Here is a 19,462-nt window from a genome sequence, read left to right as displayed (position 1 = left end):
TGTAATCTCCTCCAGCCTCATAACCCCCCGAGATGTCTGCGCTCCTCAAATTCTGCCCTCTTGAGCATCCCTGATTATAATCGCTTAACCATCGGTGGCTGTGCCTTCAGCTGCCTGGGCCCGAAGCTCTGGAACTCCCTCCCTTAACCTCTCCGCCTCTCTAACGCTCTTTTCTCCTTCAAGATGCTTCTTAAAACCTACCTCTTTGGCCAGCTTTCGATCATTTGCCGTAATTTCTACTAATGTGGCTCGGTGACAAATTTATTTTTTGTCTTAGAACACTCCTGAGAAGCACCTTGGGAGGTTTTACTACATTAAAGGCGCTATATAAATACAAGTTGTTGTTGTTTTTAATCAATGAAGCTGCTACTTATTCAACTTATATTCCATGTAGATATAAACGATAATACACAAATACAAATTTATGTATACGAAGGTTCCGGATTATTCTTTTCGTCATGTGTGCATTATAAGGTCAAGCCAAAGTGATACTTCATTTGCTGCAGTAGATTTAAATAGAATTTACAATATGCAGCTATTAGAAAAATCAATCCATAGCAAACAATGCAAGATAAACCACAAATGTAATAAAATCATCCCGTATAGATAGCTTTATATGCTTACAAATAGGCATTTAATCTGAAGCTGTAAATTGTGCGAGCCAACATCGGAACCATACCCAACAGATTCCGATCACAATGGACGCATTATTAGCACTGCAACCCGGACCTGGACGCCCGTTTTTCGTGCCAGAAAGTGCACCTAAAAAAAACGTACCTATTCTCCGGCTCCATGCAGGCCCTCTGGAGCTGGGCGCGGCAGAGCCAGGTCCCTGCGCTGAAAATAGTGCCGGGGCCTCTGCACATGCGCGCTACAATGGGCGTGCATGTGCAGTAGCTCCAGGCGCCCAAAACTGTGGGAGGGGCCCGAAGCACGCAGCCCATAGCCCTGGCCGAATGGCCTCACTGGGGCTGCGTGGATAAGGCTCCTCCCACCCGACCGGACCCGACCCGACCCCTGCTTTCCCCCCAGCGACCCGACCTCCGCTCCCCCCCCCCCCCCGACGGACCTCCGCGACTCTCCCCCCCCGCCCCCGGACCTCCGCGACCCCGCCCCGAGGCCCGACGCCACCTACCTGTAAATCCAGCCCGAAGTCTTGGGCCCGGCTGTTCAGCCTCCTTCTCTCCCTTCCCCCCCTCTCTCCTTCCCTCCCTCCCTCCTCTCTCCTTCTCTCCCTCCTCTCTCCTCGCCCCTCTTCTCCTCACCCCCCCTCCTCCTCCTACCCCCACCCCCTCCCCCCTCCTCCTCCCCCACCCCACCCCAACCCACCCCCCTCCTCCCCCACCCCCCACCCCCCTTCTCCCCTATCCCCCACCTCACCCCGCTCTACCCCCACCCCACCCCCCTCTACCTCCCTCCTCCTTCCTCCCCCTCCCTCTCCCCCTCCATCTCCCTTCTCCCCCTCACCCCCCACTCCCCTTCTCCCTCTCCCCTCGCTGTCAGAAACACAGACACTGACAGAGAGTTAGAGAGACACACACAGACAGACAGAGAGATAGAGACACTGACAGAGACACACTGGGTGGGCTGTCCCAGCACGCTGTTGGAGGACTCCCAGTGCTGCAGTCGGTAAGTAGAAAAAGTTTTATTTATTGATTTTCTTTTTTTTAAATTATTTTTTATTAATTTTTTTTGATTGATTTATTGGTTTATTTATTGATGTATTTATCATTTATTATTGATGATGGCTCTTTATTTGTAAAACTGAAGTGTTAATGTTTGTAAGCTTCCCTTTAAACCCCCCTCCTCCCCATTCCCTGCGCCTAATTTGTAACCTACGCCTGATTTTCTAAAGTGCAGATAAGGTTTTTTCGAACGTACAAAAATCTTCACTTACTCCATTCTAAGTTAGTTTGGAGTAAGTTTTCACTGCCTAAACTTTGAAAACAGGCGTAAGTGGCCGGACACGCCCCCTTTTGAAAAAAAAATTCTGTTCCAAAGTGAAACTGTTCTAACTGACTAGAACTGGAGCAAACTAAATGCCGAGAATTCAAATTTCTAAGATACTCCATTCTAAACCAGTTGCTCCAAAAAAACAGGAGCAACTCAGGCCGAAACTTGGTCCCAATATGTTAGCAAGTCTTGGTTCAAAATTAATACAGGGCATATCCTTTATTCGTTTGAATGGCAGTAGCCGAGGAGCCTTTGGTTTCCGAGACTGTGCAAATGTTCAGAAATCAAGCATAACTAATGCCATTTGCAAATGCTGATTATATTATTTACTTTTAATATTATCACTGAAGAGGTTTATGTTAAGACTAATCCCAAATTTTTAATAGATATTTGTGCATTTTGCACAAACGTAAGGGGGGAGAAATTCGATTGGCTAGCGCCGCTCGCGAGGGTTACTACAGGGGCGCTAAAGGTTTTGCAGACGTAAGCGCCGGCATTAGTGTTGCTCGGTAAATTCTGTGTGCCGGTACCAGAGGCGCTGAGGAGTATCGCCCGGGGGCATAGCACCCCTCATGCCCCCGGTATCGACACAGATACAACATTTGGTTTGTGCAGCACCCGTAGTGCCCCGTGGTGACACCGCCAGAGAAAGCTGGCATGTAGAGCTGTCACGGGGCACGAAGGGAAGGAATGACTGCAAGAGGTAAATGAGATTGATTTTTTTTTTTGCGATTTAACTTTATTTGGGGTGAGTAATGTATAGGGAATGTTTTATTGTGGTTTTTGTTCCGATTCTTTTTTTTGCAGCAAGGCCTCTCTTTAGGGCACTATGAAGCTGGCTCTTTAGCGCGGGATATTCAGTTGTTCACCTGGCCTCATATCCCAAGAGAAGTGTGGAACGTTTCCCTTAGCGCTCCATTTCACTGTCAGGGCGTACCACTGAATTTTGTGGCTCCTTCGTTAAACATTTTCCAACGCTAAATTTAGTGACCGCCTGACATTAGCGCCTTAAGAACCCTCCAACCGAATTTCCAGACCAAGTTTCCTGTTGTTATATCAAATCCAGCCCAGCAGCACCGTTCTTTAATGGGCTAAGTGGCAGCGGCAATCACAGTGATGTTAATCAGCAAACTTGACCTCGCAATTGATCTTAATGGTGGGCTGAGTTTTATAATTAGATGTTCACCTTTTTGATGAGGGATGTGGCAAAGTTGGTTTCTATTCATTCACAGTATGTGAATGTCGCTGGCAATGCCAGCATTTATTGCCCATCCTTAATTGCCTTTGAGATGGTGGTGAGCTGCCTTCTTGACAACTGATTGACTTGCTAGGCTAGTCTAGTTAAGAGTCAACCACGTTGCTGTGGGTCTGGAGTCACATATAGTCCATACCGGGTAAGGGCGGCAGGTTTCCTTCCCTAAACGACATTAGTAAACCAGATGGGTTTTTACGACAATCCGGTAGTTTCACGGTCACCATTACTGATATTAGCTTTATTAATTCCAGATTTATTTAATTAACTGAATTTAAATTCCCCAGCTGCTGAGGTGGAGTTTGAACTCATGTCTCCGGATCATTAGTTCTGACCTCCGGATTACAAGTCCAATAACATAACCACTATGCCACCATTCACGTGAAAGTGGCCCAATAGACTCAGGAAAATATGGAGCACCATAAATAATGACTAACGTTATTGGCTAACATCATCTGTCACCTCCCCTGACTTAGTTCATCTGCAGCTGAAACTCTCATCCATGCCTTTGTTACCTCTAGACCTGATTAGGTTTGGTTAGGTCAAATGGCCTGTTTCTGTGCCGTATATTCTATGTATTCTATATAAGTAAAATTAGGGCAGATGACTAAATTCTTGGACAAAGAGATAGGTTTTAAGGAGTGTCTTAAAGGAGGAAAGAGGTAGCGAGGCAGAGAATTTAGACAGGAAATTCCAGAGCTTAGGGCTCAGGCAACAGAAGTCACGGCCACTGATGGTTGAGCGATTAGAATCTGGGATGCTCAAGAGGGCAGATTTAGAGGAGTGCAGATATTTCAGGAGGTTGTGGAGCTGGAGCAGAATACAGAGACAGGAAGGGGAGAGGCCATGGAGTGATTTGATAACAAGGATAAGAATTTTGAAATCGAGGCGTTGCTTAACCGGGTGCCAATGTAGGTTAGCATGCGCAGGGGTGATGGGTGAACTTGGTGCGAGTTAGGACATAGGTAGTTGAGTTTTGGATCACCTCAAGTTTACGTTGTGTAGAACGCGGGAGGCCAGCCAGGAGTGCATTCTGCTCGTGAATTCAACACAAACCCCAGAGCTTCCTAGTCTGTACCACTCAGTGACACTCAGTCCAGCAGTGCCATTTGACTCAGATCCATTGGGAGGGTTTGAGTATATTTTCTTTTAGAAGGAAAGCACATTTAAATATCAGAATCTATGTGGTAAGATGGTACATAACTGTCTGTGCTGCAATTTATCAGGACAGACTTTGTTTTGATCCAATTGATCTAATGAGCTGAGAATAACTAGCAGAGAGCTTACCTCCTCAGTACTGTCACACAAGCCGTGGCTTACAGTAAAACTGTTACAAGATACAATCCCAGTGCTATTTACACAAGCAGCAGTTGAATGTGACATTAATTTTTAAACCCCAAATATTTTACATTATCATGCTTGCTGGTGTAATCCCACAAGAAATACCTTTCGTGGAAAAATTGTGACCATTATCAAAAAAAATTATTTATCTGCGGGCTTTCATACTGGGTTTTGTGTGTCAGCTTAATACTGAGCTATGGGTCAAATCTTTGGACGAAGAGGGAATTAACAGTTTGCTTACTATCTGGTAAATTAAGCACTAGAAAGACTCTTAAAGGTAAAACTGTCAGGTTTAAAATTAGATTGAGTTTGGCATCTGCCTGGTGTCTTCTCCCCTCCTTCTGGAGGGAGTTGGACAGTGAAGGGGTGGGGGGAGGGGGTTGCCAGGCAAGCGCTCAGGAAGGATGAGCTAATCTAAAATCCATCAGACTTTTCCTGCTATTTCGTTCCATCCCTCATTTTCACCTCGGCCAGAATTGGATGAGCACTGCATTACTGGCTGGCTGACTCGCAGTATAAATTGCATTGCCTTGCATTGCAAAAGGTCAAGTCCGGGTACTTGATGAAGTGGATTGACCTATTGAATAGCGCTTCACTCCACTTAGTCTTGGCCAATAGCATTGTGGCAGGGATTGAAAGCACAGCTCGTGAATTGCTGCATGGGATTAAATGTTCCGTTTTCTGTGTGAGAAATACCTCGGAAAAGCTGTGCGAGAGAGACAGCCACACAGGGAAACCAATGGTCTGACTGTGTGTGAGGTAGAGGCGTGATAATGTTAAGCTACTATTCACCACTCTCCTGGAATTGCTGCCTTTTGCTGAGGTGCAGTTCTACAGACATTGGTACCTCAGCCAACTATGTGTTTTTCATCGATGAGTTAGATGGTGTATGTTGGCACAGTCCTTGACCATGCCAGCTCAGCTTGTTCATGTCCTTACCCAATAGCCACACACAGGCACTTTACTGCAGGGGTCACTGGATAGCAATCAGAAATGGGATGGGATCCCTGATTGATTTTTCCCTCCCTGGTCCAGTGGCACTAAGGCCAGCTGCTGCCCTGGGTGAGATCTGATAGCTTGGCACAGACCCAGGAATTGAAACTAGGAATTTTCTGGTCGATCTGGTTCAGTGCCACACCAGGATTCCCTTTACCTCTTAAGCCATCGTGGAACAATATTGTACATTGAAGAGGTCAGTAGCGTTGTCAACAGTTTCATACTTGTAAATGACAAATTTCTCACTGAACCAGATACTTTGTTTTTTCCAAATAACTTTGAGAACCTCAAACTGTCCTTTCCAATAAGGTTCTCTTTGAAGCATTTTACTCTCCCACTGGAGAAAATCAGAAACTTCTTTTCTTTAATTCTAAAGAATTCTTTCTGTGAAATGTTTGTTCTGTGGTGCTGGAAGGAACGCTGTAACATACTAAGATTCAAAGGTAGCGGCCAAAGGGCTGGGGGTGATGGGGAAATCCTCAAAAGATTAAATATTGGGGGAGAAATTGGTATCCTTTGCGCCTCCTGTTAGTGTCCCGTTAATGCCCCCCTCCCCCCGGAGGCACTAACGGCTTTCCAACCGGGCGCGGTGAAAGTACTGATATCCGCGAACTTCTCTTGCAGTTAGCGTTGGCAGTAAACCTTAACACCACAATCTCCGGCGCCCCGGAGATTGTGACGCCATTCGGTGCGCCACGCCCCGTTACCTCCCCAGATCCTAAATTCGCTTCCGCCCCCTGCAGCATCGCCGGATGTCAACACGGACAGCTGCAGGAGCCGTTGTGAGGTCGGCCGGCTGTTTGGGGAGCGGTAGTTAAAGCGATTAGTGGTGAGGTAGGCCAAAAAGTTTTTATCAACACTCAGTGCTCCGTTTTATAAATTTTCAACTGCCGCGATTGATCAGCCCCTCACTCTGTTAAAGTGCTTGGGGCTGATCGGCGAGGATCGCAGATGCCGTCGTCCAGCAGTCCATTAGTTTCCTTGCAGAGGCCTCAGCAATGGCCCTTTCTATTAAGGTTGTCAGTCCGGCAGCGCTGCAATGGACATTGTGCAACGCTCTGTCGCTGCCACCCCTCCAAGCGCCCCTCCAAGGGAAGTGGTAGCACTTGATTTAACGCTCCACTTCCCTCTTGGAGCGCTAAACCGGAAGTCCGCGCCCGCTAGAATTGGGTACCACCTGACGATACTTTTGCGCTCCCGCAAAAGTTACCGCCTCAAACGGGGCGCTACGCAGTTTCTAGCCCATTATCTTTTGTGTCAAGATGGTCAGCTGTTTTGAATGGACTAGGTCTATTATTTAACTATCTTTAATTGGACTGATTACATCAGTCTCTTAGCCTACAAACTTCCAATAAATTTCTGCCCGGCAAGCCAAAAAAAAATTATTGACATTTGACGCAGCATCTTGAAACAAGGGTTTAATGTTATAATTGAGCAAAGGTTGTGCAATAAAAATGATCTTCTCTTCCAGTGGTCTAATTGTTACAAACACCATCCAGAAGCTCCCAGGTTTGAGGACTGGTGTGTGTGCTCAGTCACCTTTTGGATCCAGGGTAGCAATATGGGCATTGCAATTAGTTTCACTGTTCCTGGATTAGAGAGAGGAAAAATAAGCCAACCTTCCTGCTTCTAATCACTGTCCAGTGATCCTTGCTGGAAAATGTGTCGATGTGCCTGCTGGATGTGGGTAGGATTATCCCGCCGATACTGTCTAGGCTTGAAGGATGGCCAGTTGGATGAGGTAATGAGAGTTGCCAGAGTCTGTCGCATAGTTCTCCAGCAAGGAGTCAAGGACTCAGCGTCTTCTGAAGTGATGGGAAAGAAAATGGGGAGAAACAAAATTTAAGAGGTTACCCAGCACCTCATACCGGTCCTAAGTACTTGATGCCACAGGTTGTGTGAAAAGCAAAACTAGAGGCCATCAGTATAAGATAGTCACCAAGAAATCAAATAGGGAATTCAGAAGAAACATCCTTACCCAGAGAGTTGTGAGAATGTGGAACTCGCTACCACAGGGAGTGGTTAAAGTGAATAGTATAGATGCGTTTAAGGGAAGGCTAGATAAGCATATGAGGGAGAAGGGAATAGAGGATTATGCTGGTAGAGTTAGATGAGGAAAGACAGGAGGAGGCTCGAGTGGAGCATAAATGCCAGCATGGGCTGGTTGGGCCAAATGGCCTGTTTCTGTGCTGTATATCCTATGTGATCCTATGAAAAAACTGGCAGAGGTGCTCTGCACTGCCGATACTAACAGCCCACCAGAAGGAAGAAGCTTAAATGGGCACTATTAATAACTGTCCACAAATGGCGAGCCTTAATTGGTGAAGTAACGATTAGCTAATTAATGGGACAGGAATTGACCGTTGTTATGCACTGATTCAGCTGATTACAATTTAATGGCTCATGAATAGTTCAACTTCTTTGTTACAGGAGGTTTGTTCCTGTGTCGGTTTAAATAGCTTCTTTGGGACACTTCACTGTTACTGTGAAAATAATGGCGGACTTGTGTTTGACCCCAGTGTTTTTCATATTCTTTCCCCTCCTTCAGTGACTTCTGTCCAAATTATGTGCAAGAATTTCTGGTTAATAAGCCAGAAATTCCAAATAGCAATGAGGAGTAGTGCAGCCACTAAGCGAGTCATAAAAGGTTTGCCTCTTGCAAATCCAAAAGCTCTTTGAAGGCTCTCTCAGACCAAGCAACTTTAAACACTATTAACACATGCAATCATGCTCCCTGCAGCTTTATTGGTCACTAAAATTGACATTGGACCATCTACTCTCAGCCTCTCCAGAGCTGGTTAAAGTGATGGGTTAGTGTCCTCAACCTCTCCCATGGTTGGTTAAGCTGGTGGTTTGATGTCAGCATCTCCCATTGTTAGTTCAGATGGTGGGCTACTGGCCTGATCTCAGCTTCTCCTCATCCCACTCTTTCGCCAGTCACAGAAAGCAATTCACCATGTTGTGTTGTCATTTCTCCATTGACCTGGTTGAAATTTGGGACTCACGGGTATACACAGAGGAAAACTCACTCAGTTGTCTGAAATGAAATTGTTATGCATACTTTTGTCATCTCCATGCTCAACTACACCAAATCTCTCTTTGCTGTCCTCCGTAAACTCTAATTTGTCCCAAACTCTGCTGCATGTATCCTATCCCATGCAAAGTCCTGATCTCCCACCATCCCTGTCCTCATTGATCTGCATTAAATCCTTGGATCGCAAAGCATTACATTCAAAATCCTTGTCCTGCACTTTAAATCTTTCCATGTACTCAGCTTACCCTATTTCTGCAATCTCTTCCAGGTCTACATTTCCTTTAAAACGCTTTGCTTGTCTGACATCAGCATTTTGTTCATCTCCCTGCCGCGCCCCCCTCCCTTCACCCGACTACAAGTAGCAGTGTTTTGAGCTGCTTGGATTGTACTCTTCGGAATTATCTCCATCAACCTCTCTCTCCTCCTTTAAGAACCCTCTTAAAATCCTTCACTTTGACCAACAGTTTGGTCTCCTCTCCTAATCATCTCTTCCTGGCTCCGCATCCGATGTCCTTATGCCTATCTGTAACACATTTTGGGAGTTGCTTTTGCATTAAAAGCACTATATAATTGCAAGTTATTTTTGTTGTTGAGCACTCAGCCAGCATGTGTTACTGTTTTGGTTGCCCCCATGGAGTTACTGCAAAAAGCTGCCCAGGTTGAAGAGGAAAATACAGTTGGAAACTTCACAACACATTTTTATGTTCGATTTTAAATTACTCTCTGCAGTTACCATAAACTGTGTTATATAAATCAACCTTAAACCAGGGTGGATGGCGACAGGGAAACATTGTCTGATAACTGCCATTGATACACCACAGAGCAGAGGCCCAAATGGTAATTCTTTGTGTGAATCGAGACAATGACTGTCAACAGATTACTGCCTGTGAGAAGCACACAGGTGAACCTGAATTTATCCTCACCGACAAACAGTCACATTCCAGTGGAGGGGGCTCAATGGATAGTGATCATAGGCATCAACTTTATCCAGTGATAAAGGGAACATTGGGTAATGGTTATGTAGCTGGACTAGTAATCCAAAGGCCGGGACTAATAATCCAGTGACATGAGTTCAAATCCCACCACAGCAGCTGGGGAATTTAAATTCAGTTAATAAATAAATCTGGAATAAAAAGCTAGTATCAGTAATGGTGACCATGAAACTACAGGATTGTTGTAAAATCCATCTGGTTCACTAATATCCTTGAGGGAAGGAAATCTGCCGCCCTTACGCGGTCTGGCCTATATGTGACTCCAGACCCACAGCAATGTGGTTGACTCTTAACAGCCCTCTGAAATGGCTGAGCGAGCCATTCAGTTAAGGGCAATTAGGGATGGGCAATAAATGCTGGCCTTGCCAGCGATGCCAACATCCCGTGAATGAGTAAAGAAAAAAAAACTGATTTTTTTCCTTCCCAAGCCAAGGAATGTCAAAACCATCTGTAGAGTCCCTGATGTCGCCTGGATGAGATTAACTGACTGGGGACTGAATTTAGAACCCTCCTGGTCTGTACCACACTTGGCTGTGTATTTACCTACCAAGCCCTCCAAGAAGTATCATAACGCTAAATTGAAAACAGAAAGCAATATTATAGTACAGTTTAATATAAGGCTTGACAAAAGGCAGCAACATAAATTCCCTTTGCATCTTGACTTCTCAGTATAGTCTCTTTTCCGCCTCTTTCCCCAAACCCATGTTGATATATGTTTTGATTCCTTCCAATCTTCATCCTGTAGTCAAATTACAATGAGGTTGGGGAATGGAGAAATAGCTGATGAGAGATTTTAAAAGAAGGCCTATTCGACGATGCCTTCAGGGTCACCTCTGTTTGTGAAAGGTGCTCGCCCCTGTTTTAGCTTCCTAACAGAGCAGAGAAAAAAAAGGTGAGCGGCTGAGGTGTGCTCGTTAGAGGGTTTTATTGTGTCGATTGAGCAGGCTCTTCCGCGGGGGCCTAAATATGATGTAAGGGGGCTTTTAGGTCTATTAGGAATTGCCTGGCTGAGGATGGCAGCCAAATGATGATGATGAAATTAAAATTCAGTCCCAGCAGAAGGTTGGAGTGATTCAGCTCACACCGCTCTGCATCGATCTGTTCCACCATTTGACTTTCAACCATGACAAAACTGTGGGTAAATTAATTGTTCTTCAGGATATTAGGCATCAGACTCCATTAATCCTCTTTGGAGTGCGATACTGCATGAATACTAATCAGCACTAAAAGCTGCTGGCTCCTCTCTCTCTCTCGCTCTCTCTCTTTCTCCCCTCAGTCTGCTCCAAGCCCAGTGTTGGTCTATTTTTCAGGAAGGAATTTTAACAAGAGAGACGAGATATTTTTTAAAAAGGCTATCTCCACGCCCTGAGTCGTTTGCAAAACTGAGTTGTATTTATATTGCTCTGAATGCCATTCTCGGCACCAGTGCTGCGAATGAAACGGATCTTCCTGGCTGTAGAGAGGCTGCTGAATCAATACACGACCTCGAAATGGCACAAAAAAAATTCATGAACTGGGATCAAGATTTTGGATTCGGACAGGCTGGGGCTCACGGGTGGGAGGCAAAGCCTGCGCACCCCTGGCAGGTCTGCGGTGCTTGGGCGGTGCATGTGCCGTTGCACAGACTGTCCTCGCCAAGTGAAGCTACCGGGTAAGGGGACGGGCCCACCCCCACGTCGAGCAACACTCCGACCTGTTGGCGACATCGCCATCTCCACGGCACTGCACCGCCGGGATAAATGCGCCCTGTTCTTACTTTGCAGGCGCGCAAAGCGGAGACAGAGCTGGTAGACAGCAGTCTGCAACAGCACCGTCAAACACCAACTCCAGCATCCCACTTATTTATTTTAATTGGTCCAAATGTAAATTGTCTCCCTGACATTCTCCCTGTCTCTAATAGCACAGGCGATTGTATCACATGACCCAAAAAAGCTGCAAACACCCAGTTTGCCCAAGCAGCCACGATAATAATAAGAATTCAAAAGCAAGCAGCCTTAAACCGCGCGTTGTGCAACTACGCAGGTTGTGCGTGCTGCCACCACAGCATCCTGCGCGTGTGATAATGTTGTAATATGAATTAAACCTGAGATTTGTGTATTTAATCCCACTGCAGGTGGCCATGGCAGCAGAGTGTTTAGACATTGATATTTGGCTTGCACTGAGCATGGATTTGACAGGAGGCTGTCGGCTCAACCCTGCCAAGGGCGGTTTGTTGTAAAATTAAAGTAAATAGGCACGTTGGATTCAGTTCGGATTGATGTAATCTGGGCAACTACACTAAGCACTCGATATAACCCTCCTGGAGAGATGGGTTTTAAGTGTCCAAGACAACAGTTCTGCCCTGCATTCCCCTCACCTCCCTGAGTTTTCTTTTGAAGGCTCTGATTTTCTTTGCTGGGATTTAGGTCCACAGGTGATGGCTACCCTCATACATCACGAGGGGAGACAGTAAGTATGTTCTGGCTATTCCTCCACAGGGGACTTCACAGCTGAGCCCGCTCCTCGCCTCACATGTCCACACGTGCAAAACGGCCGGGCTGGATTGTAATCAGGAACGGGAACGCCGCCTGATTTTTTTTTTTACCCTCCCTCCATAGCGCAGGATCACCGAGGCCTGTTGCGACATCACGAATCCCACTACAACTGAGATCGGCTAACTCAGATCAACAACAACAACAATTGTATTTATATAGCGCCTTTAAAGTATTAAAATGTCCCAAGGCGCTTCGCAGGAGTATTATAAGACGAATAATTTGACACCGAGCCACATAAGGAGCAATTAGGGCAAATGATCAAAAGCTTGGTCAAAGAGGTAGATTTTAAGGAGCGTCTTAAAGGAGGAAAGAGAGGTAGAGAGGTGGAGAGGTTTAGGGAGGGGGTTCCTGAGTATAGCCACCAATGATCAGGGCTGTAACCTTATGGCTCAGCAGGGCATCTACCCATTGATAATGTACAGCATTAATCACAGTCGTGTCATTCAGTGGGACAGTCAGTGAATATTGTAACTTTTATTGAAAAATGCATTTGAATAGGAATCTGAAACATCACAGTCAGCATTGGGCACCCAATCCTGGGTTTTAAGTTCAAAGGGAGAATTGAAAAAAAATTAAACTGCTAATTTTTTTTTCAAATGATCTCCCTGTTTCTTTGTCTGTTTTGTGTCAGACTTTCAAACTAGGGTGTGCTGTTGAGCTGAATGTTTGGCTCTTCGGAATCTGGAAGAAGCTCTTTGCAGCAGAGGAGCTGCAGTAATGGAGTGATTATTTATTCCCATTTACAAGTCGTGTGCATTTCCACCTGATTTGGGGCTAAATGCGCTGTTAGTTAATTAATGTCTGTGTAACAGAGAAAAAGAAACAAACAGAAAATCTTTAAAATCTACCGGTGCCTTAGATTAACATCATCCCAATATCCTTCTCTCTGCAAAAGGACACTTAGCTTGGTGTTAACTCCTTCCTCCCCACCCCCAACTCTTCCCCTTCTCTGCATCTTCACTGTGTTGAACTCAAGACTCATTGCAGTCTCCGACCTCAAAGTTATCGATCCCCTTATCTCTCTCAGTCTTTCCTGTCCATTGCAATCGACAGGCTTTTAAAACCCAAGATAGGAGCCGCTGATTACTGCTTCCTGGTTTAATTGATCTCTTTAACCTTTTTTGACCTCGGTCCACTTTGATTTTCGTTGAAGACAGCTCTGGCCAGGTGGTCAGCCCTGTAACTCTAAAGGGTTAACTCCAGTTCTGACAAAGGGTCGTCGACCTGAAACGTTAGTTCTGTGTTTCTCTCTCCGCAGAGGCTGCCTGACCCACTGAGAGCTTCCAGCATTTTCTGTTTTCATTTTGGGTTTCCAGTATCGGCAGTATTTTGCTTTTGTTAACTCTAAAGGGGTCATTTTGTGATCCTAGCAGGGAGTGGCGCACACAGGGAGTAGAGACAGAGATAGGGCTACAATATTGTAATCCTTGAACCCATCCTCCCTGTGAGTGTGGGATTACAGAATTACCTCTTAGATATGTAAAAGGAATTATGAATTATGTTATTTGAGATGTTTTACTACATTAAAGGTGCTATATAAATACCTGTTGTTGTTGTTGTTGTTACTTCACTCTTTCGCTGCCGCACATTCCGTTTCTCGTGACCCGATGAAAGTCCAAATAAAAATAGCATCATTTTTTTTCTAGATTACTGAGCTAGCTCAGTGAGTAAACACACTGGCCGGTGCAGTCCTGACATATGAAGCAGGAAGATCCCAGCTTCAATCCCATTCAATGCTGATTTAGCCAGTTCAGCAGTAGGAGGATTGCAATTGATGGCTAAGGAGTGGAGGGGAAATCAGCCAGGGTTCTACTCTTGGTCGTTATCCAGTGACTCTACTGGAAATAGGGACAGATCAAACTGTGACAATCCCTACGGTTGAATATATTGCCAACATCACTGTCTGGGCTCATACATGAAAATTGGGCACTTGGTTGAGGTAGCACAGGGTAGCATCTATAGAACTGTCCACCCAGTTAAGGGCCATCACCTTCAGGAAAGAGGCAGAGAAGTTCTTCTTCACTTCTTCATTCAGAGGGTGGTGAATCTTTGGAAATCTCTGCCCCAGAGGGCTGTGGAGGCTAAGTCTTTCAGTATATTCAAGACAGAGATCGATAGATTTTTGGATATTAAGGGAATCAAGGGATATGGGGATAGTGCAGGAAAGTGGAGTTGAAATAGAAGATCAGCCATGATCTTATTGAATGGCGGAGCAGGCTCGAGGGACCAAATGGCCTACTCCTGCTCCTATTTCTTATGTTCTTAACTTTGTGGGAAAATAATAGATTGCTGTGCAATGGTTAGCACAGTGAACATCCCAACTGAGAATGTCTTCAAACCTATTTTGAATGTATGATCAGAACACCTTGGTGATAGCATGGATTGTGCCTCATCGGCAGATTTTACTGGAGACTTTGAAGCATTATTTTAGTAGTTTAGTATGACATTGTACTGAGATACAGTTGCACACCTTTAACTCCCCAAATAGTCAACATCTGGTATAAGTTAGGCTACGGGAGTGGGAAGGAAAGTGAAGCTTTTGATAGGGACACCAGACATACAATGAGAATAATCACCTACAGTCAATGGGATGGGGCAGTGTTGGGGGGTGGGGAGGCTGGGTGACTGATGTTGAGAGATCCCTCCACCCTCATAGGCAATGACAGGTGGTAGTATCAGATTTACAGCGAGAGTGCTACAGGCAGTGGGAGGGGTGGCCAGACTGACACTGATAGAACACCTTCTACAGGCAATGAGCGACAGTCATGGGGAGACATTGACTGGGATTGTACCCACTGTAGGCAGTAAGAGCAACAGATGGAGGAGTGACCAAACACAATGAGAGCACACCATTTAGAGGCTGTGTGGAGGATGAGGGGGCCAGACTTATGCTGAGAATTCAGCCCTTGCAGGCAGTGAGAGAGACAAAGGTAGGGTCAGACTCACACTGAGGGAACCTCCCTGTAGCTGTGAAATGAACAAAAGGAGGCAATGGTTAGATTCTCACTGAGAATATCCAATACTACAGACTGTAAAACATAGTGCGGAGGGGGATGAAGTTAGAACCATACTGAGAATACCCTACTATAGGTTGTTAAACAGACTGGGGGGGGGAGGATGTTTGACTCAAGCTGAAAGTACTTCTGTTACTTTTTTCTTTCTCTTGTTTATCATCACCTTTTCTTCATCTTATTGTTCCTCTTTTTATTTGTCTGTATTTTCACCTTCGCAATAACCATCTTTCTGTACCACAGCCTTATTTTCTCTTCCTATTCTCTTCTTCCTCCTCTACCTTCTCCTCGTTCTCCTCTTCTCTATTGAAAGAAAGAAAGTAAGGTTCTTTGTCATCCTCTTTCTCCTCTTCCCTGTCTCAATTGCCTCTTTGTTGTCCTCTTCCTCCTCTTCCCCATTCTCTACTTCCTCTTCTGCTTTCTGTTTCTCTTCCTGGCTCTCTACTTCTATATTCTCTCTTTTCCCTATTTTGCCATTCTTCTGTCTGCTCTTCCTCTCTTTTCTTCTTTGCTTTTTTCTTCTCATCTTTCTTTATCATCCTTCTCTCAAATTGTAACCTTTTCCTAGTTGGCCTCCTTCAGCTTTCTCGTCACTCACTGTTCGATTGGCAAGATCAGAGCAGTCACTGTATTGGCCTATTTTTGAGGTGTGAGAAGATTTCAATCCTTAGCTTGCCCATCAGCAGCACACGACCACCACGCTGTTCCAGGCTGGGATGGGGTTGTCATGGTGTCTACCATCTGCTGTAATCGTGCACCGATATGGGTCAAAAGACTGTTCATAAAATCCTGTATTTTCCTAATAAAGTCCGAAAGGAACAAAGAATGAGTAGCAAAGCAAACGAGGACTTTTAAAAAAGCAAAATATTGCACACAGTTTCTGAAATGTTTTATCTTAAAAAATGTATGTGCAGTTCCTGCAAATTGGCATATAAAATAATCTTAACCCTTTGCCCTCACAAAATTCAATGCTTTGATGGAATGAAATGGGTTTTTAATGAAGACTGGCCCCTGGTGAAGCGAGGCTAATAACTAAGTAACCAATGTGTTAACCAGCAAGAATGAGAGTGACAGGTAATTGCAGAGAGAGAATTCTGATTAGCCTGCATCTCAAATCCTTCAGTAAACCTTTAAAGAGCCCCTGCTGCCAGTGTCTGGGACTGAGCCCACCAAGTACAAAATGTCACTTGCGACTGATGTTTGGCTTTTGGTGGAGATGAGGGGCTAGATTTTCGGTTTTCGGCGAAAACGGTAGTCTTACACCAAAATTACCAATTTTGCTGCGCTACCATTTTTAGGCCTAACTTTCAGCCTTTACGTTGGTAAAGTCGGCATTGCACGAGGATTCGTGGCGCAAACGGTGAGTTTTGGCAACTTTAGTCCGGGGCCGGTAGCGCTGTGAGAGAGGCCTTGGGAGGGAGGAAAATGTTTTCCAAAAAACATTCCAAAAACACTCAAAAAGCATTTACACGACTATTATCTGTAGAATCGATGACAATAAATTAAAAAATTAAAACTTTAACTTACCTTTTTTGCAGGTTTTCACACTTACCGCTGCTGACAGGGCTGTACCGACAGGTTTGACCCTGTCGCTACTCTGGGCGTAGTGGAAGGGTCGGTAGAGAGCCGAAAGTATGATGCAAATGCAATCTGCATCGTTGCACGTCGGCGCACCTCTCCCCGGCAGTATGCGGAAGCACCGCCGCAAACAGACACCCGAGGATCCTGCCAATGGGTTGTTGCCGCGGAGGGTCAAATCGTGACGAAAACACGGTGGCAAACCCGGCCCGAGAATTCTTCCTTTACAAAAAAAAAAACACTCCCTCACCTCAGGTGCTTTCCCACGGTGAGGTGCAGGAGAGAGGAAGATGGAAGGAATGGCATCCCGACTGCGCCTGCACAACTCGCCATGCTTGAGTTCCACAGCAGCTTTAGCAGAAACTTTCAGTCCAGTTCTCACCTGCTCACATTCTCAGCTGTGGATCCAATGGAGGAAAGAGGAAAAACATAATTTAAGAAGGGCTGTCCTGCCCCGGTATTGATTCAAGACTTCATCATCTCTGCTGACCCACTGCCCCCCCGCCCACTGCTGCCTCTTCCTCCCACTGCTGCCCCCCCCCCACTGCTGCCCCTCCCCCCCACTGCTGCCCCCCCCCCATTTCTGCCCCCCCACTTCTGCCCCTCCCTCCCACTGCTGCCTCCCCCACTGCTACCCCTCCCCCCAGCACTGCTGCCCCTCCCCCACAGCACTGCTGTCCCTCCCCCCCCCCCCCACTGCTGCCCCTCCCCCCAGCATTGCTACCCCTCCCCCCCAGCACTGCTGCCCCTTCCCCCCAGCACTGCTGCCCCTCCCCCCAGCACTGCTGCCCTCCCCCAGCACTGCTACCCCTCCCCCAGCACTGCTGCCCCTCCCCCCAGCACTGCTACCCCTCCCCCAGCACTGCTACCCCTCCCCCCGCACTGCTACCCCTCCCCCAGCACTGCTACCCCTCCCCCAGCACTGCTACCCCTCCCCAAGCACTGCTGCCCCTCCCCACAGCACTGCTGTCCCTCCCCCCCCCCACTGCTACCCCTCCCCCCAGCACTGCTGCCCCTCCCCCACAGCACTGCTGTCCCTCCCCCCCCCCCACTGCTGCCCCTCCCCCCAGCATTGCTACCCCTCCCCCCCAGCACTGCTGCCCCTTCCCCCCAGCACTGCTGCCCCTCCCCCCAGCACTGCTGCCCTCCCCCAGCACTGCTACCCCTCCCCCAGCACTGCTGCCCCTCCCCCCAGCACTGCTACCCCTCCCCCAGCACTGCTACCCCTCCCCCCGCACTGCTACCCCTCCCCCAGCACTGCTGCCCCTCCCCCCAGCACTGCTACCCCTCCCCAAGCACTGCTGCCCCTCCCCCAGCACTGCTACCCCTCCCCCAGCACTGCTACCCCTCCCCAAGCAATGCTGCCCCTCCCCCCAGCACTGCTACCCCTCCCCCCAGCACTGCTACCCCTCCCCCAGCACTGCTACCCCTCCCCCAGCACTGCTACCCCTCCCCCAGCACTGCTACCCCTCCCCCAGCACTGCTACCCCTCCCCCCAGCACTGCTACCCCTCCCCCCCAGCACTGCTGCCCCTTCCCCAGCACTGCTGCCCCTCCCCCAGCACTGCTACCCCTCCCCCCAGCACTGCTGCCCCTCCCACAGCACTGCTGCCCCTCCCCCAGCACTGCTGCCCCTCCCCCCAGCACTGTTGCCCCTCCCCACAGCACTGCTGCCCCCCACACTGCTGCCCCTCCCCCAGCACTGTTGCACCTCCCCCCAGCACTGCTGCCCCCCACACTGCTGCCCCTCCCCCAGCACTGCTGCCCCTCCCCCCCAGCACTGTTGACCCTCTCGCCCTCCTCCACTGCTGCATCTAGCTCCCTCCCTCCGCCCCCCAGCAGTACAGTGTCATCTCTTATTAATTAAACACTTCAGCCACTCACCGATTCATAAGACGTAAAGCACAGAAAAAAGTCCATTGTCATCAAAGAATTTCCTCTTTTTGAGCATCTCTGCCTTCCCACCTTCTCACTATCCTCTTCAGTTGGGCTTGTAGTATTCCCACCACAACAGGCAGAAGTTCCAGTGGTCCGCAAGCGGTTTCAGCATGTCAATCCCAAAGTTTCTGCCTATATTGGAGAGCGGGCTGTGAGTGGAGGAAATGGAACTATACAAGGTGGCTGAGACAGAGGTGGGCCCTTCACATACGGTCATGTCATGTGCTGCATACTTATCACTTGCCCCTGTGTTTGATTCTTCAGCACATCCCCCAACAATCACAGCTTTCTCTTGGCTTTCTCAGTGGTGGAGTAGAGGGAATCAATTCTCATGATGTTGTCCACTACTGAGCCTGCCTCCATTTCCCTCTACTCTTTACGTGAAAAAGGGAACATGCGTAATACCCACTGGCCTGGCAAATAAAGCACCCAGTGCCCAATATTGAGCCCTACAGACTAGAACATTGCAAGTTTTATCCCCTCTTTGGACTGAGTAGCTTAATCTCAGATGTAGTGGCTGTTGGTGGGTTAACGTTGATGTGTCAGGCAGCATCTGCGGAGAGAGAAACAGAGTTAACGTTTCAGGTCGATGACCCTTCGTCAGTTCTGATGAAGGGTCATCAATCTGAAACACTAACTCTGATTCTCTCTCCACAAATGCTGCCTGACCTCCTGAGTTTTACATTCCAGCATGCGCAGTATCTTGCTTTTGTAAAGTTGGTGTGAGTGAATTTGGGTTATAAAAGGAATGATCAGCCAGCTCCTGATCACTGACTCTGACCCTGAAAAGTCTATGAACAGGATTGAGTTTGACTGCGCTGTCCTTAAATAGCC

The sequence above is a fragment of the Pristiophorus japonicus genome, chromosome 8 (genome assembly GCF_044704955.1).
Source record: "Pristiophorus japonicus isolate sPriJap1 chromosome 8, sPriJap1.hap1, whole genome shotgun sequence".
NCBI classification, from domain to species: domain Eukaryota; kingdom Metazoa; phylum Chordata; class Chondrichthyes; family Pristiophoridae; genus Pristiophorus; species Pristiophorus japonicus.
The sequence above is the reverse complement of the archived record's forward strand: the minus strand, read 5'-3'. Positions refer to the sequence as shown.